Source organism: Rhinatrema bivittatum, chromosome 3 (genome assembly GCF_901001135.1).
Source record: "Rhinatrema bivittatum chromosome 3, aRhiBiv1.1, whole genome shotgun sequence".
Lineage (NCBI taxonomy): Eukaryota > Metazoa > Chordata > Amphibia > Gymnophiona > Rhinatrematidae > Rhinatrema > Rhinatrema bivittatum.
This window is the reverse complement of record NC_042617.1, coordinates 32,309,730-32,332,057: the sequence shown is the minus strand read 5'-3', so window position 1 is coordinate 32,332,057 and position 22,328 is coordinate 32,309,730. Positions and strand designations below refer to the sequence as shown.

The 22,328-nt window shown below is 46.5% G+C and overlaps 1 protein-coding gene across 1 annotated transcript in view; it reads left to right on the top strand.

The window, feature by feature from the left end:
• LOC115086763 (histone H3.3) overlaps nt 1-22,328 on the top strand; it is a 41,102-nt gene that overhangs the window by 4,249 nt on the left and 14,525 nt on the right. The window lies entirely within an intron of this gene.

Below are 22,328 nucleotides of genomic sequence, written 5' to 3'. Positions count from 1 at the left end.
ATGTGGAAAAATCCCAGTCACAGTAATATGAAGCCTTATGTAGCACTCTTTGCTGCTTTTAGCTCTTTAAGAATGGAACTGCAAAGGAAATGTAAGCAGAAATACATTTTCCTTCTATGCCACCTCCAAATGCACATACATTTGAGCCAAATCCATATTTGCATCAGGTCCTCTCCTTAACTGCAAGCAAAAGAGTGAGGGTTTCTTAGTATCCAGTCAGATGAATCCAGAACAAGTGAGTTATGCAATTCTACCAGCAGATGGAGACAGAGCAAAGCTGATGTCACAGTATATAGACCCCTGCAGTGACAGCTTGCCAGTATTGTCTCCAGCAGATGGTGGACATGCTTCTCCCCACTGGAGAATGCTTCAATTTAGAAAGAAATAAAAATTAACTTTGCCCGCTCTCCTGCGGTGATACCAAATGGTCCTTATGCCAGTTGAGAATTCCTGAGGCAATTTCCATGGTTCCTCAGATGAGTGCCTTGGTCTAGTAGCTGTTTTTTTCAGCTGGTGTGGACTTTGCTTCCTGCACCTGCTGCCTTTCAGCTGTTAAACAGTTAAGTGTGGCAGTGATGACATGCCCTCTTCCCCTGCAGCCGGAGACTTTCTATACTCAGCCAGGTAAGGCTGAACTCAGGTAAGTTTTTAAAAAAAAAAAACCAACAAAACACAGGAGTTCTCTGTTTAGGGCTTCCTCCTTTCCCTGGTCTCAATGCTCTGTGTGCCGTTCCAACGTCCCTCCTGCTCCATGGGAGGTTGAGCAGCCTCTCTAGGCTAGGCCTTGCTCTAAGGCCTTTTTGCTGCATGGTAGTCCTCAATGGCTTTTCCTGCCCTCTTCAGGATTGTTGGTGTGTCCAGCCTGGACGCCTAGTCAGGCTTCAATTGTGCGTCCGAGTTAATTGGTGTCTTGGTGGCTGTCCTGCTTAACTGGACACACAGGTTGGGCATTTTTGCTGTGCACTTGTGTTTTGCTGCACTTAGATGCTGGATGCCTAAGTATTGGATGGATAAAAAAAAAAGCTGGACACATGCCTTCAGTCACTGCTTAGCCTACTGTCTGCTTAATGGCACCTATATCTAAGAAGCCTAAGCACCTTTCTCTTTGCACTGCTTGTCATATTTGGGCGTCAGTGTGGTGTACCTGCTAACTTGTCAGTGCTGTTTGGAGGCTGAAGGAATTCTTCCTCAGACTTCACCAAGCCTGGTTCCCTGTACGTACCAGGATCAGTCCAGGACACCTGGGTTGTGACTCCGCACCAGTAGATGGAGACAGACCAAAACTTGTGGGCGGAGCATATATGCTACTGTGCCAGTCACAGCCCCTCAGTCTTACTCTGTCTCCAGTAGATGGTGCAGGTCCCTTCCCAGCCAGATGTAGGTATGGGTAAAGATGCACCAGGTGGGGCACCTGATATTGGAACTCCCCTAACTGGTTCTTCAGCAGGGGAAGGTAGCTCAGTGGGTACACCTTAGGTGCCTTCTGGTTTTGGTATGGATCTTTCTGAAATTTCATGGGTAGAATTTTTCCAGGGATTGCAATACTCTGCCCCTTCCAATGCTCCCAGGGCAGAGTTGCAGGCAGGAACCTCGCTTAGACCTACTGTTAAATGCCAGAGTACACTGAAATTGGCAGTGGGTCTGCCTGATAGGGATTTGAATGGTACATATAAGGCTGATCCAGACTAGAGGATGGAGAAATTTTCCTCCAGGACTAGAACTGTATATGAATATGCTACATTTCCTCCATAGAAATTGCCAGCCCTGGTTTCCCAGACCTTAAATATGCTGGGAGTACCTGGGGGTTCTGTCTGAACCAAAGAAAACCCATTTTGGTTTCTCTGCATAAAATGTCCTCCCCATGATGGAGGTCATTCAAGAACTATTCTTGAGTGGGGTGCCCCAGAGGCTAATTTCAAAGGTCAGGTTTATATAGAAATGACGGCAGAAGAAGACCAAATGGCCCATCCAGTCTGCCCAGCAAGCTTCACACTTTTTTCTTCTCATACTTATCTGTTTCTCTTGGCTCTCAGCAACCTTTTGGTTCTATTTCCCTTCCACCCCCACCATTAATGTAGAGAGCAGTGCTGGAACTGCATCTAAGTGAAATATCTAGCTGAATTAGTTAGGGGTAGTAACTGCCACAATAAGCAAGCTATGTTCGCTTTGGACCTGGTGGTAAGAGAGCAATCATGTTTTCTGACAGTGGATGCACTTGTATGTTCAGTCTCCAAGTGGACAACTATCCCTGTAGAGGGAGGAGCGGCCTTGAAGGATGTACACTATTTTAATCCTCCTATCCTTAAGCAGGCATTTGAAGCAGTGGTAATGATTTTGCAGATAGCTTCTTGTTCCCTGGTGGCTCACTCTTGTTTACTTCTCTCTCAGGAGGTTGAGTCTGAGGTGAATTCCAGGGCAGTTATGGTGCCATTGGCCACCACCTTAGCAAATGCAGGCTGCAATTTGGTCCACATCTCAGCCAGAGGGGTGGCTTTGGTAATAGTGGCCAGACATCAGTTGCGACCTCCAAGGCTAACCTCATGAAATTGCCCTTTAAAGGCTTGCTCTTGGGAGCAAGTTTGAGAAACTGGCCAGTAAGTGGGGCAAATCACTGAAGGATAAGCAGACCCACACTCCTTTAGCATGAGATTTTGCTGGGGATCCAAGCATTTTAGACCTTATAGATGGTGACCTTTAAGAGGACTCCACTTTTTGGTAGGTCTCAGTCCTTTTGCCCTAGACAGACCAGAAGGGGCTCAGGTAGTGGACAGAGGTCTCTCTGGAACATCAATTGTTTGGGGAGGGAGGTAGGATAAGATTAGGGTGGAGGAGGGAACTTATAACACTGTATTTAGGAGTCTTTGCTTGGGGGGAAGAAAAGGGGAGAAAGAGGAGAGGCAGATTGGAGGAGGGGAGAGTGAGTAGGGTAAGGGATTGGAGTGCAAGCTAAGATTGGTCAACATCTGGATACGATAATGTAAAGAGCCAGGTTTTGAGCCCTGGTTTTGAGAATGGGTGCTATTAAGACACATTGTTGATCGCTGGGGTCTCATTCAGCCTTTTGGTAGGTCTGTCCTTTCGTCCCCAACAGCCCAAGAGTAGCAGACTTGGGTGGTGGACCTTTCCAAGCTTCCCAGTGAAGGTTTGCCAACCCACCTTCTGGAACAGGAAATAGGGGGATGTCTTCCATTAGAGGTGGGTCAAGATCATGTCAGACCAGTGGGTATGCAATGGAATTTTGCAGTCTTTGGGACATGTTCATGGAGTACCCTTGCCACTCCCTGCAGAAGAAGCAGGCAGTGGAGTTCACACTTCAATTGCCCCTTAGTCTGAGGGCTGTGATTCCGGTGCCCATGTCTCAAAGTATGGGGTGATATGCCATTTTATTTTGTTGTGCCCAAGATGGAGGGCGCCTTTCATCCCATCTTGGATCTCAAGAGGGTCAACAGTCACTTGAAGGTCACTCATTTTTGAATGGAAAGCTTATGTTCGGTAATGGCGTTAGTCATGAATTTCTGACCTTGGATCTGTCAGAGGCTTATCTTCATATTCCCATCTGATTGGAACACCAATACTTTCTATGCTTTGTGGTGTTAGGGTACCACTATTAGTTTTGTATGCTGCCTTTTGGTCTAGCCACTGCTCCCAGAACATTTTCCAAGATTATGATGGTAGTGGCAGCCTTGCAGAAAGAAGGAATCCGGGTGCACCTATATTTGGACGACTGATTGGAACCAGGTCTCTAAGAGGGCCACCTAGTGACACAATGTGATCTCCTTATTGCAGGAGCTCCGTTGGGAGGTGAACCTGACAAAGAGCAATCTTCCAACATCCCAGTTGTTGGGAGTTGGTGGGGTTCAGGTTTGACATGGGAAAGGACAGTTTTTTTTTCTACTGGAAGTTCAGATCAGAGATTGTCTCAAGTGCATCAGTTGAACACCATATGCCTTACGGTGTGGCTTGATAGCAACTACCCCGGAAGTGGTGCTGGGTGCATATGTCCTCTTCAGCACTCTCGTTGGAACCCACAGTCTCAGGATTATTTATTTAGAGCTTTTCTATACCGGCATTCATGATACAATCACATCATGCTGGTTTACAGTTAACAAGGGGTGTAAAGTGGCTTGAACATTTAACAAGTGAAGAGGAGCAAAAAAGTTATAATAAAACAAACAAGGGTGCTAGAACTGGGGGAAGAAGACAAAGCTAGAGTAACTTAACAGTAGGATGAGCAAATATTTACATAGTGCTGAGGATCTCAATAGTTGTTGTGGTGCTTGTTAGGTTCGGGAAAGGCTTGTTTAAACAACCAAGTCTTAAGCCTCTTTCTAAATGTTAGCATGGTTCCTGTCTGAGATCAGGGGGAATGGCATTCCATATAGATGGTCCTGCTGTAGAGAAGGTCCAGTCTCTGAATGCTAGATGTGTAGATTTAGTTTGGGGGGACATGCAGTGATCCCCTGTAAGCTTCTCTGATAGGTCTGGATGAGGTATGTGGTCTGAGTGGGATTTGAAGATTAAGAAGGGCTTGGTTATGGATGGATTTGTGAGTGGTGGACTTGTGAAGAATTCTGAAATGTATTGGCAGCCAGTACAAATTCTTTAGGATGGGAGAGATGTGGTCTCTTCTAGTGTTTGTCAGGATTCTGGCTGTCCGTGTTTTGGAGCATCTGAAGAAGCTTGATGGCGTAAGGGAGACCTAGCAAGATAGTTACAATAGTCTATCTTGGAGAAAATTACAGCTTGGAGGACAGAAGTGAAAGGAGTGGCTTAATTCTTTTCAGTACCTGCAGTTTGTAAAAGCAGTCCTTGGTAGTGTGGTTGAAAGATTTTAAGTTGAGGCGGTTGTCAATTAATACTCCTAGGTCTCTTGCTTGGGTGACTAATATATTAGACAAACTTTGTATGGTGTTACTGTTTTCAGGGGACATGAGGAGGAGTTCAGTCTTAACTGAGTTTAGTATTAGGTTTAAACTTGCAAGGAGACTTAAGACGGTTGCGAGGATTATGCGGCTTGACTCCACTTGCCGATGGAAATCAGCTCCTGCCTCCAGTTGCAGGATGATCATCTGAGAGAGGGAGTTTCCTTATCCTCTCTGACCTGGTTAGTACTCATGACAAATGTGAGCCTCCATGGGGGGTGGGGCTCACTGTCTAGAGTTAACAGCCCAGGGGCACTGGAATGCCAGAGTCCCACTGGAACAGCAATCACCTGGCAGCCTGGGTGGTACAGCTGGCATGCTTGCAGTTCAGCCACAGGCTGCAGTTTGCATGATGGTGGCCTATATCAATCACTAGCAAGTGTCACAGGAAATAAACCAGCTGATGGAATGGGCTGAAGGTCATCTGCAGATCTCGCCCTCTTACATTGCAGGAAAAGACTATGTAAACAGATTTTCTCAGGTAGTGTTGTCAGTTGATTGTGGATCACTGGGGCCTTTCATTCCTAGACCCGCTGGCAACTTCTTGAAATGTGAAGGTTCCTTGCTTCTGCAGTCGCAGGAGAGCTCAGTGGTCTCTGGTAATAGATGGTCTTATACAGATCTGATAGGAAGAAAGATTGCTTTATGCCTTTCCTCCATGACCCTTGCTGGGCAGGATAAAATTTGCAAGATCGGAGGGCCAAGGGGGCTAGTACTGTGTCAAACTGGGCCAGGGATCCATGGTTTGCAGATTTGCGACAACTGGTGGAGGCCCCTCTTGTCTTCTGCCACACAGATTTGCTTCAGCAGGGACAGGTTTTTCAAGAGGATTCAACTCTATTTTGTTTTACAGTTTGGCCCTTGAGAGGGCTCCCCTGTTAAAGCATAGTTATTCCTCTGCAGTGATTGCCACTTTACTCTGTGCTCGCAAATTCTCCACTTCCTTGGCTTATGGTTTGGAGAGTTTGAGGCCTGGTGTGAGTAGGGTCATTTGGTTAAGATCCCTCATTCTGGAATCTTGTTTCCAGGATGGTAAAGATTTGGTCCTTAGTTCCTTGAAGATGCAGGCTGCAATACTTGCTTGTTTCAGAAGCCTGGTGAATGGTGGTTTCCTGGTCTCATCCTGATGTAGTCTGTTTTTTGGGGTTTTTTTTTTAAGGGAGTAAAGCACCTTAGGCCTCCCTTGAGGTTACTGGTTTCATTTGTGGAGTGTAAACTTGGTGCTAGTCTTTTTGGTGGGCCCTATATTCCAACCACTGCATAGCCTTTCCTTACGGTTGTTGACTTTGAAGACTGTGTTCCTGGTGGCTATATGTTCTGCAGGCCTGGTCTCGCCTGGAGCCATTCCTTCAGGTGGCTTGTATATTCCATCTTTCTTGCCCAAGGTAGTCTCTGACTTGGATAAGGTCAGGGATGTGGAGGGGTTTCATCTTTGGTACTCCTTGGATGTTAAACATCTTGTTGTGCAGTATCAGGAGGTCTCAGTCTTTTCCGGAAGACGGATCGCCTGTTTGTCCTCCATGGCAAAAGTAAGAGCGCTCCTGCTTCGCGGGCTACCGTAGCTTTCTGGATTAAGGAGGTAGTCACAGCCACATATATGAATGCTGGGAAGCCGTTGTCTACTCGAGTTAGGGCTTTAGGGCTCACAGTGTCATGGACGGTGGTTAGTCTGTCTCCTGTCAATTTCAGCCGAGCTGCAATGTGGTCCTCCTTACAACCTTTTTTCTAGGTTTTATCATCGGGATGTGCAGGCCCGGGAGGATGCAGTCTTTGCACGTGTGGTATTGACTCGACCATCAGCAGCCTCCCACCTTGTTGGAGTAGCTTTGATACATCCCACTGGTCCTGAGCCCATCTGTCTGCACACTAGAAAATGGAGAAATTTATTTACCTAATCTCATTTGCCTTAGTGTAGACTGGACTCTGCTTTCTGCCCTTGACTGCTGCATGAATGTGTCGCTGGAGCTCTGGGTCCCAAGGAATTGCTGGTAAGTGTTCATCCAGTCCCTAGCTTGGGGTAACTAGAAACTTAGGTGAGTTCGATGTCTAGTCCTGGGGGAATTCTGTGCTACTGCAGAGGCCAGAATTCCCTCCCTCCCTCCTCCCCCCACAGAAAACAGCAGAGGAGACCCTGGCATGCTGCAGACAGAGCATGCCGGTTGTGGCAAAGAAAGGCCCTTGTGTGCCGCAAACAGAGCGTGCATACCATTCACAGCAAACATGAAGGCCCCCGTGTGCCTCAGGATGCACTCCACTCACAGCAAAGATGAATACCCTGGTGAGCATGAATGTGTGGGAGTGGTATGAGAGCAGGGGAGTGTTTGAATGTGGGAGCCTATATGAAGAGACTGTGAAGGAGTGTATGAAAAATGGATTGTGTATGCAAGGTGCTAGCCTGTGTGAAGGAGTGCAAGAGACACATAGGTAGTGTGTATGCAAGAGAGGGACCCTGTATGAGTGTGTGTAAATGCACAACAGAGGGAGGGGCAGTACTGAGAATGGGGTGAAACGCTGGGAGTGGAGATAGATTGGAGGGGAGAGATACTGGCAGGTGGAAGAGTTGGGGCCTGAGAGGGCAAAGTGGCCAGGGGAGTAGGGAGAGTGAGTGGAAGGGACACTTACAGTAAATTTCTAGGGAAATTCTGCTCAATATTTAAAATTCTGCATCTTTATGTAATTTTGGTATTTAAAATGTAATTATTTACTCATGTAAATTGTTTTGACCAATATAAAGTTTGCAGAATTAAGTTGGTTTTTTTTTTGTGCACAGAATTCCCCCAGGACTAAGCGTTTATGGTTGAGTACAGTTGACAATAGCTCAAAATGTGCACAACTCCTATATAGCTTTTAATTTTGAGTGTCAGAAAATTAATTCAGGGCCACCTTTTTGAGGGGTGATTGAGGGTGCACACTTGCTGCTATATTGGAAATTAGGTAGAACGGCTTCAACAAATTCCAGATCCCATGGTGCCTGGGTTTTCTGGCCCAGTATGTGGTGTAGAGGTGGGTTTTATGTGGGGTTTTTGTTTGGTTTGTTTTTAAGCTGCTGAAACCAGGGTGCTCTTGCAATCGCAGCCACATGATGCAGGAACTCTTAAGTGTTGAGACTAATATGTCTGTACTGTGCAGCATAAGCTCAGAGCCAGTTGTGAGTTGGTACTGCAGTGGCAGCAGATGGCAAGGTGGAGGAAGGGCTGGCTAGCTGAAATCTGGGAGAGGATTCAAGCATGCTGGTAAAGGATGAGGATTGGGGGAAGTGAGTTTGAGAGTAGTGGGTGCATAGAACAACCTCCCAGTGGAGACAAAACAGTATGCAGGGGATCTCTGAGGGAGTGATGGGAATTGTAAGGGCTAGATAAACTAGATGGGCCATATGGTCTCCTGCCATAATGTTTGAGACATAGTGAGGACGGGGGGAGTGGGAGGAGAATGAGGACTTGGCCCATGGTAGTAAGTGAAGCAGAGGAAGTAAACTTAAGTGCAACTAGCAAAAGGTCCAGCCTACTGCTGACCTCACATTGAGGGTGGAGGAAAAGGGGCTACTGGTTCTTTCCAGTGCCATATAATACTACATTAAGGTCCTGTCTTAAGTGTTTCCCCATAGAGACAGGATGGAGAAAATAGCCTTCCTCTGCACTCAGGCAGGTCAATCCACACAGTTGGGTTATGGACACTCAGCCCTGCCCCAACATCAGCCTGCCAGTATTCTCCATCTCCAGCAGATGGTGGACATGCATTTCTTGCCTGTAGCAAAAAAAATTAATAAAAGGAAAAGAAGAATTTTCAAGCACCATGTGAGCTCTTGAGTTGACACCAGTAGGTCCCTCCCTCAGTTGAGCGTTGTCAGTCCAGGAGCTTGCCTAAGGCATGGACCTAAAAAAAAAAAGCAGTTGGCTCGGCGGGGACAGCTCATGCCCTCTGACCCCCACCCCTTGGTAGCTGGAGATCTGTTGGTGTTCTCAGCCAAGAGGCCTGAGCTCAGGTATATGAAAATGTTTACGGAGGGTTTTTTTCCCTTTCTTACCAGATCTCCTTCCCTTGATAAGTTGTGTCCCTTCCCTTTTGATTTTCCTCTGTTTAGTGTAGAGCAGGTGGCACAAGTTCAACAGATTGAGCAGCCTTTGGCTAGGACCAGCTTGTAAGGCTTTTTTTTCCTTCAGCCATGTGGAGGGCCACAGCAGCATGGTTTTCCCAGTCTGTGCCACACAGGTGTGCATGTAAGACTGCAGCCTATATAGAGCAGGGGGTATGGTATGAGTGCACACTGAATGCTTACTACTGGCACATGCTGTCTGGGCATTTAATGTTTGAGCACATGGTGTCTGGGCATACTGCACCATGGTGCATGCTTTCTGATAGCTTACTATATGGAACCATGGCCCTCTGCAGGCATGCAATGGCCTATGTCCTTCTGGAACAGTTATGGTGCCAGAGAGAGAGGTTTGAGCATCTAGCTAGGCTGGCCTAGAGGTTAAAATTCCAATTCTAGACCTTGCAGCCGATGCTGGTTTGAGCCCCACTGGGGGTCCTTTCCAGACAAGCAGTTTTCACAGACACCTTCAAGGGAACCTGCTCTAATGAAGACAGTTTGCACTGTGTGAATGCTGTAATTGTTTAGGTGGCTTGCCATATAAGGGCATTGGAGCCATCCCCCTTGTCCAACCAGTGCTGACAGATGACTTACCTGTGGGTCAGTCCGGCAGTGTTAGTCTTGAGCTAATGGGCTCCAGGATGGACCCATCCTCCCTTTCATAGAAACATAGAAATGACAGAAAAGAAACAAATAGTCCATCCAATGTGCCCAGCAAGCTTATGGTGGTATCTGCTGTGCTGTCCATGTTACCCCCATACTTAGTTTCCCAAACCATAAACATCAGTGTCTTCAGCTTTTTTTGCTCCATGGTCACACAGTGGAGACTCGGGGCTCTCACTTTTCAGCCACTGCATGCATTTGCCACAGTGAGGCGGTCCTGTTAATGTTCAGAAGTATGTTCTTGACGATACATCAGATGCATCCAGGGATTTGAGTTTCTCCCTTCTGGATGAAGGGGAGATTCCTCTGTATTTGGAACCACATTACATTCTGATTAGAGCTTTTCAGAGTTGAGCTTCCAGGTCTGTCACTCTGGAGATGTCTGGTATGGTTGGGAGTGACACTGCCAGTGTGCAGCAGGAGGACCTTTTTACCAGTCACCTATGCAAGATATATTTTTCCCCTCATGGGTGTAAGTTCACAGTTGTGTCCTTGAACGAAGCACCTCTGAACTTAATTTCATTGGAGGGTGTGCTTTGGTGGGATTGTACCCCTTGGTCGAAAAGGGTGCTCTACACAATGCTCAGGATAGGTTTAAAAATATCCTTAGGCAGGCCTTGCAGTCATGGTGATGTGTTTGTAGATTGCATCCTGTTGCTCCTTGGTAGTGCAGACTAGTTGGGTGTTTCTAGAGACAAACAAGGAACAGGGTCAGATGGTAGTTCAGAACTTAATTCTTTGCCAATGCAGGCTGACAATGGTGTGAATGACTGCTAGACAAGTGGCTTCCATGATTGCAGTTACAAGCCAGCTGTGGCTACAGTCTCCAGGTTCCCTCTCATAAGGTTACCCTTTTAGGGTTTTTATTTCTGCAGCATCCTTGGTACTGGAGCTCCTTGATAGTCAACAAAGATTGAAAGACCCACCTGCTGGCTCAGAAGTGGGTCTAGATTAGTCAGCCCCCTAGGTCTTCAACATAAGGATGGCTCCACTCTAGAATTCCTCTGGATGCTTCTATAATGGCTCCAGGCAACTCTCCTCCAAACAGTGCTGATAGACTACTTGAAGGGGGCCACAATCCCCTATTTTCTGTCCTTAAGGAAGTTGAATCATTTTGTTCCTCTTTTCAGAGGAAAACTTTTGAAGGAGGCATGTCTAGATTTTTGCCAGGAACATTTCCTGAGCTTGGCTGTTCTGAGAAGTCAGTTTTCAGGCATTGTCCTTCAAGGTGATGGTTGCATACATGAATTTTCTACAAGGTTGTGGTGGTAGTACTGGCATCTCTGCACAAAGGAGGCACATCTAGATGTATAGTCTCAGACACTAGAGTATTTTGGCATGCGGCTGGTCTGGAGCATGTCGGGAGTTTGTTCAGTTTCTGGGGTCAATGGCAGCCACTTCGGACATTTGTCCCTGGTCAGTAGGTACATTTGTAGCCTCTTGGGTGTATGTTCTCCAGGTGGCATCTGGTTGCTGGAGTGCATTAGTGTGGTTTCACTTGCTCCTGCCAGTGAGGGTCCAGTTGCAATGATGACTACAGGCAGATCATCTCGGAGAGGATTTCCCTGGAGATGCTAAAACTGCAAGGTTCTCATGAGATGCAAACCTGAGATTGGCATGTTTGTGCTTCACCGAGTGACTGGAAGCTTGTCTGGTCACAATACGGTCAGACCATGCATAGACAGTCTACATCGTTCATTTAGGTGAAACAAGCCTTTCTACTCATGTTGGTGCATTGTGGTCATCTCATCTTGCGAAGGTACCACAAATCTTCAGTCAGTGGTTCAAAAGTGCCCTGTGTGGCTGCAGTTAGGGTGATCTTAAGCCTTCCTGCCAGGAACATAGACAGCATATTTCACAAAATGACTATTGTGGTCTGCATAGCATTTCTGATATCTGGCTCTGGAGGCTATATTTGATCTACAGAGGCTGCTGGTGGGCAGTTCTTAGCCTGTCATTCAACACAGATTGCTTGCTCCAGGGACCCTTCCACTTGATTTTGCCTTATGGTTTGGCCCTTGAGAGGGTTCGGTTGCTGAAGTGTAGTGGTGGTTCTGCAGTGATTTCCTGCTCCAGGCCACAGAGATTTCTATCTTTGTTAGCTGGAGATATTCCAGGCCTGGGTTGAGGAGCAGGGTCCTTGCCCTCTCAGGGATAAATTAGAACACAAGAGATACTGAATTAATTCAGACCAAGGGTCCAAGCCCCGTATCCTGTTTCCAACATTAGCTATTCCAAGTCTCAAGTACCCAAACACTAGATTAATAAGCAATAGTAGATTGTGTTTTATTACCATAATAGCAGTTTATGGATTTTTCTTCTAAGAACTTATCCAAACCTTTTTTAAACCCAGTTACACTAACTGCTGTGACCATGTCCTCTGGCAATGAATTCCAGAGCTTAACAATGTACAGTATGAATTTTCTTAGATTTGTTTCAATTGAGCTACTTTCTAACTTCATGGACTGCCCCCTGCTCCTTCTATTATCTGAGAGTAAATAACAGACTTCCATTACCTTGTTCAAGTCCTTTCAGGATTTTGTAGACTTCATATCCCCCCCTCAGTCATCTCTTCTCCAAACTGAACAGCCTTAACTTTAGCCTGCCTTCACAGGTAAGCCGTTCCATGCCCCTTGACATTTTGGTTGCCCTGTTCTGCACTTTTTCCAGTGCAGCTATATCCTTTTTGAGATGCAGTGACCAAATTGCACACAGTATTCAAGGTGCAGTCTCACCATGGAGCAACTGAGGCATTGACGACAATCATTTTTATTTTCCATTCCCTTCCTAATAATTCCTAACATTGTTTGCTTTTTTGATTGCCACAGCACACTGGGCCGAGGGTTTCAATGTATTTATTTGAGTTTTTATATACAGTCATTCGGTAGAGCCATCATAACTTGCCTAGATCTTTCCTGGCTGGTAACTCCTAAGATAGAACCTAACATTGTGTAACTTCAGCATGGGTTATTTTTCCCTATATGCATCACTTTGCACTTGTCCACATTAAATTTCTTCTATTTGCAAGCCCAATTTTCCAGTCTCTCAACGTGGTCCTGCAATTCATCAGTCTACTTGAGATTTAACTACTCTGCATAATTTTGTCATCCGCAAACTTGATCACTAACTAGTTGTACCCCTTTCTAGATAACTATAAATATATTAAAAAGCACTAGTCCATGTACAGATCCCTGAGGCATTACCTCTTTCTACTGTGAAAAGACTATTTAATCCTACCCAGTTTCTTATCTTTTAACCAGCTTGCAATCCACAAAAGGTCAGTCTCCTATCCCATGACTTTTTTTAGCTTTTTTTTTTTTTTAAAGCCTCTTGTGGGATTTTGAATGCCTTTTGAAAATCCAGTACATCACATCTACTAATTCACCTTTGTCCACATGTTTGTTCACCCCTTCAAAAAAAATGTAGGAGATTTGAGGCAAGATTTCCCTTAGGGCACAGCCAACATGGATTTACCCATCAAACATGTCTGTCTAAATGTTTTGTGACTTTATTCTTTAATAAATCTGGTAATGTATTTTAATTTATGATTTTATTTAATATTTATGATCTTATCCAAAACAGCTAATACTTCCTAATTTCCTTTAATGTTTAGCTGTTTTTATCTTTTATAATTGATTGTAATCTCTTTTCTATATATTTATTGAAATGTAAACAGTCGTGAAGGCTATCGCTGAGACAGTATATAAATGACGACAAACCTTAAACTTTAATAGTCCCCACAATTTTTCCCAGCACTGAAGTCAGGCTCATTGGCCTATAGTTTCCTGGGTCGCTTTAAATATAGGGGTTACATTGGCCATCTTTCAATCTTGAGGTACAACAGATTTTAATCTTACAAATTAATTGAAATAGGTCTGAGCAACTGTTATCTTTCCCTCTTGTTCTAGTTTAAAAGCTGCTCTATCTCCTTAAAGGTTAGCACCAGCAGCCTGTTCCACCCTGGTTAAGGTGAAGCCCATCCCTTCATAAAAGGTTCCCCAGTTCCTTACAAAACTGAATCCCTCTTCCTTGCACCATCGTCTCATCCATGCATTGAGACTTCAGAGCTCTGCCTGCCTCTGGGGACCTGCACATGGAACAGGGAGCACTTCAGAGAATGCTACCCTGGAGGTTCTGGATTTCAGCTTTATACCTGAGCCTAAACTTGGCTTCCAGAACCTCCCTCCCCCACATTTTCCTATGTCATTGGTGCCCACATGTACCATGACAGCCGACTTCTCCCCAGCACTGTCTAAAATCCTATCTCTGACGCATGAGGTCTGCCACCTTCACACCAGGTAAGCATGTTACCAGGCAATCCTAACACCACCCAGCTGTCTACATTCCTAATAATCGAATCACCAACTGACAGCTGACCTAACCCTTCCCTCCTGGGCAGTAGGCCTGGGGGAGACATCCTCTGTGCAAGAGGGCAATATACCATCTGGAGAGCAAGTCCTTGCTACAGGATCACTTCCTGCTGCACCAGGTTGATGGCTCTGATCATGAGACCTTCTTCCTCCAAGACAGCACCAGGGCTGCCAGACTGTTGGACTTGGCTACTATGTCCCTGAAGGTCTCTTCTATATACCTGTGTCTGCCTCAGCTCCTCCAGGTCTGCCACTCTAGCCTCTAGAGATCAGACTCATTCTCTGAGACAAGAGCTCTTTGCATCGGATGCGCACATAATTTCTCGTTCTTTTAGAACTTCCTGCCAAAAGCTTGTCTTAGAGGCTTGTTTTTTATTACTCTGAATGTTCAGGTGGCAAGTTTTTGCTGGCCCAGAGGTGTCTTGGTTCATTTAGAGTTAAATGTCCTCCCTTGCGGCTACTGGTGCCTCTTCAGAACCTTAATCTGGCCTTGACTCTTGAGTCCCACTTTTTGTCCACTGTGTGCATGTTCCTTGCAGTAGGTTTTTTCATGGCAATCTGTCAGGTTTCCAAGCTGTGAAATCTTGTTGCCATAAGCTGACTTGTGTGACTCGAGAGGGCAGTACAGTTTAAGGCTATGCTGCCTTTGTCTGATTTTGGAAGTTGACTCACTTTATTCCCTTTCCCATGCTGGAGGGAGTTCATGAGTGGGTCTTTTTTTGCATGCCTTGGATATCAAGTGGCATCAGATGAGGTACTCTTAGTTTTCTGGCTCTTTCAGGTAGTCTGTTTGCTTCATAGTGGAGATAAAGGGATCTGACTAAGCAGTTATAGCTCAGATGCTGAGATTTTTCTCTTAGCTTAATGCATTCTGCTAAAAGTCAGGCAGTATCATGTGCAGAGATTTGGCTATTTTCTCAAGATTTCCCATGCAGCAACAGGATATTCCTTGCATGCCTTCCCAAGCATTTTTGCTTAGATGTTTGGGCTCCGAAGGGCACAGCCTTTGCATGTGTGGTGTCTGCAATGTGGATAGCCTTCCGCCCTGTTCAGGAGCAGCTTTGGTACATCCCAGTTGTATGGATTTTCCTGCCTTCCTTAGAGGAAGGAAAAATTACTACTTACCTGATGCCTTCCTTAGAGGAAAGGAAGTTAGGTCAATCCACAACCCACCCTCAGCTGCCTACTTGCTTTTTTGTTGTCCCTTCTTGTGGACGATGCAGACTGTTCTGTTCATTTGAAGGACTAGTTAGTATGTGACACATCCAGCCCCTGATATTAGTACATGTTAATACTTTTGGCTGAGCTCTGTGTTCCTGACTGGGTGGGAACATGACTGGCTGACTCTTACTAATCATGTTCTCGTATATCCTGTTTGTCCAGTTTTCTCTGGAAAAGCCAAACTGGCGGGCTGATGGGGCAGGGCTGTATGTCCATGACATCTGCTCTTACTTATCTCAATTTGCTAGTAGAGGTGCACATAACCCCATTGAGGCTTGATCTGCCTTCCTTAGAGGCAAGGAAATTAAGGTTAGTAGTTTCTCCTTAGTAAACGTGTCCTTAAAACAGCTTAGATCTGAGGAGGAAGTGACGTCACCGACCGAGATGGCTGACTGAGGCTCGAGCTCCGCTCCCCACAATAGCGATATCGGTGACCATCTGCGTCTTAACATCGCAGTCTCCCAGCGAAAAGCTTGCAGTTTCAACTCTACAGCTTAAGGGGAACCCCCGATGGTGACAAAAAAAAACCCCCGGACCTGAAGCAGTTTGCGTTCACGGCTGCAGCCGAGCTCCTGCCAGACAAAATGGCGGACCATGCAGTTGTGGAGGAAAGCATAGACCCCCCAGATGCCCCGGAGGGGGAAAGCCCGTTGCGGCTCGGGAGAGCAGGCTGTGACCAGGGAGGACTTCCAACGGTGGTTCGGGGAAATGAAGGAAGGGATGGGCCATTTGAAGAGCGAGATCCAGCAAATTGCTGCTGACCTCCGTGATTTTACAGGTTTGGGGGAGAGAATAGACACGCTGGAAATAGACTGAGCAAAGCACTGCTATAACAGCTATCCAGAAAAATGGGAGACCTGCAACAAGGTTTGAAAAACCAGGCGTGTTGGCTGGAGGACCTGGAGAATCGTTCCAGGAGGGGCAATCTTCGGTTCCGGGGGATCCCGGAGGAAGATAAGTATCACTGTCCAAAAGTTATCAAAGATTTGTGCTCAAATGTGGCACTCCTCATAATCTGAAGAAAACCCCCCTGAGATACAGCTAGATAGAGCACATAGAGCTCTCACCAAGCCTAGGGGCAATTTCCCTAGAGATATTGTGGTTTGCTTCCACAACTATTCCTCTAAAGACAAAATTCTTCAAAAAGCAAGGGCCCTGAAGGACTTTCAGTGGCATGGTGTGAAAATTGAGATTTTTCAGGACTTATCACCTATCACAATTAAAAAGACGAGAATTCCGTGAGGTGCTCCAGACCCTGCGAGACGGCAATTTTCGATATAAACGGCTGTTCCCTTTTGGCCTCCAATTCACAATCCAGGGAGTAGCCTCCAGGGTATCAACAGTGGAAGAAGCGACCAGAATTCTACGGGCCGCAGGCCTTATGAAACCGGGCCAGGAGGTGGATGTGCCAGCCGGGATGAGGTCTACAGCTTCAACCACGCAGCGTTGGCAGAGAGTCCAGCATGGAGGAAAAAGACTGCGAAGGAATAACAGTGACCAGCGGGAGTCTACAGACACTGTGACTTGAACTTTCTAGCAGTGCGCAGGTTTTCGATCACCTAGCCCTGAGTCCCAGGGATGGCACCATGGTTGGTAGCGCCATTAAGAAGGGGGTCATACAGTGTTGAAGTTTTTCAATGTTATATAGCATATTAGCCTACTGCAAAACATCAGTCAATAGTTTTATTGTTCATATGGTTAACCGGTCATGTATGGAACATAAGCAGGGGAGGGAGGGGGGGCTCTTGGGATGTCCGTCTATTTCTGAGTGGCAATAGTCCTCCACATGAAGGGGAAAGGGATGATTAGTATGGAGGGGGGGACGGGAGGGATGGGTGGGGGGTGAGAGTAAGGGGGCCATCAGCAGCTGAGTGGGCATTTGAGGCGACAGGGACAGACCTGATATCCTTGTTTTTAATGCGGTGGAAAGGGAGCCTGGCGGATGGTGGGGGTGTTGGGATCTTTAGTTGGGGTTCCGTTTATACATAAAATGGTGGAAGTGCGGATAATGTCCTGGAATGTGAAGGGACTTAATTCTTTTCACAAGCGGAAACAATTACTACAGGATGTGGTCCGGGACAAGGTGCATATCCTTCTGTCAGACACATTTGAGAAAAGTGTGAAAAACTTATGATATCACAACACTATCCTGTGCAGTTCTATGCAGCGGCTAGTGTGGGACATAAATATGGGGGAGTGGGGATCCTATCTTCTAAAGATATAACAGTAGACACAGGAACTGTGGTACAAGATGCAGAAGGGCGGTATATACTGGTGAAATTTAAGATGGGGAATATCTACACGGTAGTAAACATATGCCCCAAATGCGGGGCAAGGTCCCTTTTTTTGAAAAACTGTCAGTGACCTTGAAGCAGTGGGTCGAAGGCTCCTTAATAATCGGGGGGGGGGGGGGGGGGGGGGGATTTTAACCTGACCAGATACCCTTTTCTAGACTCCACTGGGAGGGGCGGTAGCCATTCCCGTAGACACAGGAAAGGACTAAAAATTTTAATGAGAGATTGGCATCTGCTTGACATCTGGAGACTACACCATCCCACAAAGGAATTATTCTTTTTACTCCCCTACACACATCTTATTCCCGAATAGACTACTTCCTTATAGACAGAGTTAGCTAATCAAGTCTGCAACTCAGAGATTTGCCCCATTACCTGGTCAGATCATGCAGCTATTAAGCTTACCTTACACAAATTGGGCATACAATCTGGTGATCGTTACTGGCGGCTCAATGACAGCCTGCTGGCAGATTCTGAATATGTGGCACAACTTAAAGGGGAAATGGAGACCTTTCTGGATGAAAATAATAATGGAGAGGTCTGCCAATATGCTTTGGGATTGCTTTAAGGTCGTTGTCAGGGGTAAACTGATAGCTAGAGCCTCCTATCTACAGAAGACGAGGAATAATAGGAGAATTGAAATTTTACACTTGCTGGGGAAATTAGAAATACGGCATAAGAGAATGGGAGGGGACGACCTAGCCAAGCAACTAACCGAGGGAAGAGTTAAAGACTCTTTCATTGGGCGAAATAGCTTTCCAAATGGATAGGGCAAAGCAAGAATTCTTTGAAGGGGGCAATAAAGTCAGGCGGTTACTTGCACGTAGGTTGAAGGTGAGGGCCACTCAGAATCACATTTTAAAAATTAAGTCTGAAACGGGTGAGTTACTCACTGATACTGAGGAAATTCGTGGCAGATTCATCCAGTTTTACCAGAAATTATACTCACACCAAAAGGAGATTCTGCAGAAAGATATAGATGTTTATCTGGACAATGTCACCCTGCCACAGGTAGATGAGATCCAACAAAGATACGTAAACCAATTACGGATGAGGAGGTGACCAAGGCTATTGCAGGTTTGAAGCCTGGAAAATCCCCGGGAATTGATGGATACATCGCTAGTTTTTATAAATCTCTTAGAGGTGGTCACTCCACTTACGGACGCTTTTAATAATCTCCTATTGAATGGGGAAATTGCGAAGGATGCCAATAAAGCAGGGATGCTACCCTCTGTGGCTCGTATAGGCCCATATCCTTAATCAATTTAGATCTCAAACTATTGGCTAAAATTCTGGCTACCAGGTTGGGACATGTGGCCCCTTCAATAATACACCCAGATCAGACCGGCTTCGTACCTGGTAGACTAGCGGGAGATAACGTGAGGAGGGTCACGGACTTAATTTGGTATGCTAGGGTTAAACAATACCCCATGGTGTTTACGGTTGACGCGGAAAAAGCGTTCGACCTGGTACACTGGGACTACCTCTTTTCAGTTTTGACTAAGATGGGGATGGGCGGAAACTTTCTAACTTGGATTAGGAAATTACATACTCCCCCCCCCCACCCCCCCCCCACGCTTGTATTAAGGTGAATGGGGGATACTCAAAGGTTTTTCCAGTAGAAAGGGGAACCAGGCAGGGCTGCCCCCCTGTCCCCACTTCTGTTTGCCCTCTATTTAGAGCCATTAGCTGAGTATATTCGCAACTCGGGGGAGATTCAGGGGCTTAGAGTGGGGGAACAGGATTAAAAACTCTCGCTGTTCGCGGATGATGTGCTTTTCACTGTAGCTAATCCCTCCAGCTCCTTCCCGCATCTGGTCAATGCATTACATACATTCAGTGGGGTGTCGGGCTATAAATTGAATATGGATAAGTCCGAGATACTCAATATCACCCTGAATCCCTTAGAGCAGTGGTTCTCAACCCTGTCCTGGGGACCCCCCCAGCCAGTCGGGTTTTCAGGATATCCACAATGAATATGCATGAGAGAATTTGCATACACTGCCTCCATAACATGCAAATTTTCTCATGCATATTCATTGTGGATATCCTGAAAACCCGACTGGCTGGGGGGGTCCCCAGGACAGGGTTGAGAACCACTGCCTTAGAGGTTCGAGAGTTACAACAACGGTTTACTTTCAAATTAGTTAAAAAATCATTAAAATATCTAGGTGTGCAGCTGGGGGTAGAACAAGGGGACTTGTATTCACTGAATTATGCATCCACATGGGATACAATAAAAGATGACCTACAAAAATGGGAAAGATTGGACCTATCCTGGTGGGAGAGGATCTCTACTATTAAAATGAATGTTACCCTGGCTTTTATATTTATTTCAAACTCTGCCGATACCCATCCCGGCCTCAGACTTGAGTCTATGGCAGAGACATTTGTATCGTTTTCTCTGGAAGAGACGCCCGCCTCAGGTTAGTGGCAAGGTCCTGCAACTACATAGAGATAGAGGGGGGCTGGGAGTTCCCTGTTTAAAATATTATTACGCAGCAGCCCAACTGATATTTATCATTGATTGGCATACGATGGGCAGTCATAAGAGATGGGTGTATCTTGAGGGAACCCTCTCGGGAGGCCGGTCTCCAAAAGTTTTTGTATGGCTGTCACTGGAGGCACGCATGCTGCCAAAGGAGGTACCCCCCATCTATTGTCCATACTTTTTCTATTTGGGATGGATGGCGAAAAGAGCTGGTGGGAGACAGAGCGACGTTCTATAAAACATCCATCTTCCACAACAAAGCTTTTCCCCCTGGAGCTTCTAACACAGACTTCTGACAGACAAGGAATCAAAACTGATGACCCTGTTCAGTGAGCTTTGCCCCACCGCATAGAACTACCTCCAAGTCCTTGGCCTCATGGCATCCACACTGGAAGTAGTGCCATGGGCAAGAGCTCACATGAGACCCCTACAGCGCTCACTACTATCACAATGGAATCCGCTGTCCCAGAACTAAACCGTACATCTTCGGCTCCCAGACAAAGTTCAGACCCAACTACGATGGCGGCTACAAGAAGGCCATCTGAGCCAGGGAGTGAGACTATCCTCACCAACCTGGATCCTGCTCACCACGGACGCCAGCCTACGAGGATGGGGAGCACACTGCCAGGAGCTAACTGCCCAGGGGCAATGGAACATCAATCGCCTAGAAGCCCAGGCAGTCAGACTAGCCTGCCTACGGTCCGACATGACTGTCTTGTCACGGAGTCTGTGACCGAACAATGCCACAACAGTGGCCTACATCAACTGTCATGGAGGAACCAGAAGCCAACAGGTGTCTCTGGAAATAGATCCCCTTATGTCATGGGTGGAAGCAAACCTTCAAGAGATCTTGGCCATCCACATCACAGGGAAAGACAACATCACTGCAGATTACCTCAGCAGAGGAGTGTCATCAGCCGTGGCAGCCAGAAGACAACTCTGGCTTCAAAACTGATTGGCTGACGCATCTTCCAAAACAAGACTCACAAGGATGCCCTTCAAGGGAAGGCTGTCGACCACAGCATTCCAATTGATAGCAAACCGTTGGAACACCAACCATGGACCTCCTGGCAAACCAGTCTAACGCCTAAGTGCCCAGCTTCTTCAGCTGCAGGCAGGAACCTCTGTCCCAGGGAATCTATTCCCTGGTACAGACCTGGCCACAGGATACTCTATTATACGCCTTCCCACCGTGGCCCCTATTGGGCGCAATCATCCACAAGAGAGAACACCACAGGGGACCAGTACTTCTAGTGGCCCCAGACTCACAAAGAAGACCATGGTACGCAAACATGCAAAAGCTGCTGACAGGGAGACCCCCTCCCGCTATCGCCACAAAGGGACCTGCTCCAACAAGGGCTGATCCAGCTCGATTCTCTTACGGCCTGACCATTGAAAGGACTCGCCTGAGGAAGAGCAGATACTCTGGGGCAGTAATTGACACCCTGCTCTGAGCACACAAGTTCTCCACATCCGTAACATAAGGATTTGGAGTATTCTAAACCGCTTCCCCCCTCTCTCCATCTACCACCCCCTCCCTAACTTCTACCCGCTCACCTCTACCTACTTCCCCCTCACCCTTCTCATCTCTTTTCCTCCCCTATGCTTCCCACCCTCCCACCCCCTTGTCACTTGTCTTTCAATTTTGCTACAAAGCCCTCTATCCAGCTCGCCACAGTTGTTCCCCCTGACCTCACAGTTCTCTGCTAGGGTGCCCCAGTGACTGCCCTAGTTACCAATCTGTTTTACCAAGTTGTTTAAGTTGTATAAGATGTTATATTTGTATAAGTTACCAATTGGTCACCACTATGTATAAGTTGTTATCCTGTAAACCGGAGTGAAGGCATCCCGCTATACTTCGGTATAAAAAAGCCTCGAAATAAATAAATAGTGAGGACCAACATCATTCCATACTCAGTTAAAATTCTGCAATTTTGGAATTCCTGCAGAACAGACTACGGAAGAGATTGTCTCAACTCCATCAAGGTACAGGTGACTGCATTGTCATGCTACTGAACCAGGAGTGAGCGGCAGCCTAGCCTCTCACCCAGATGTCTCCAGCTTTCTGAAAGGAGTCTGATCCGACCACCCCTAAAGTGGCTGGTGCCTCTTTGGAACCTCAACCTGGTCCTAGATTTCTTAGCAGGAGCCTTCCTGGTGGCAGTCTGTTCGGCCCATTGTATCTCTGAGCTACAAGCACTGTTCTGCCGGGAGCTATTCCTCAGACTTACCCCAGGAACCATCCAGTTACGCACAGTCCCATCCTTCCTCCCTAAA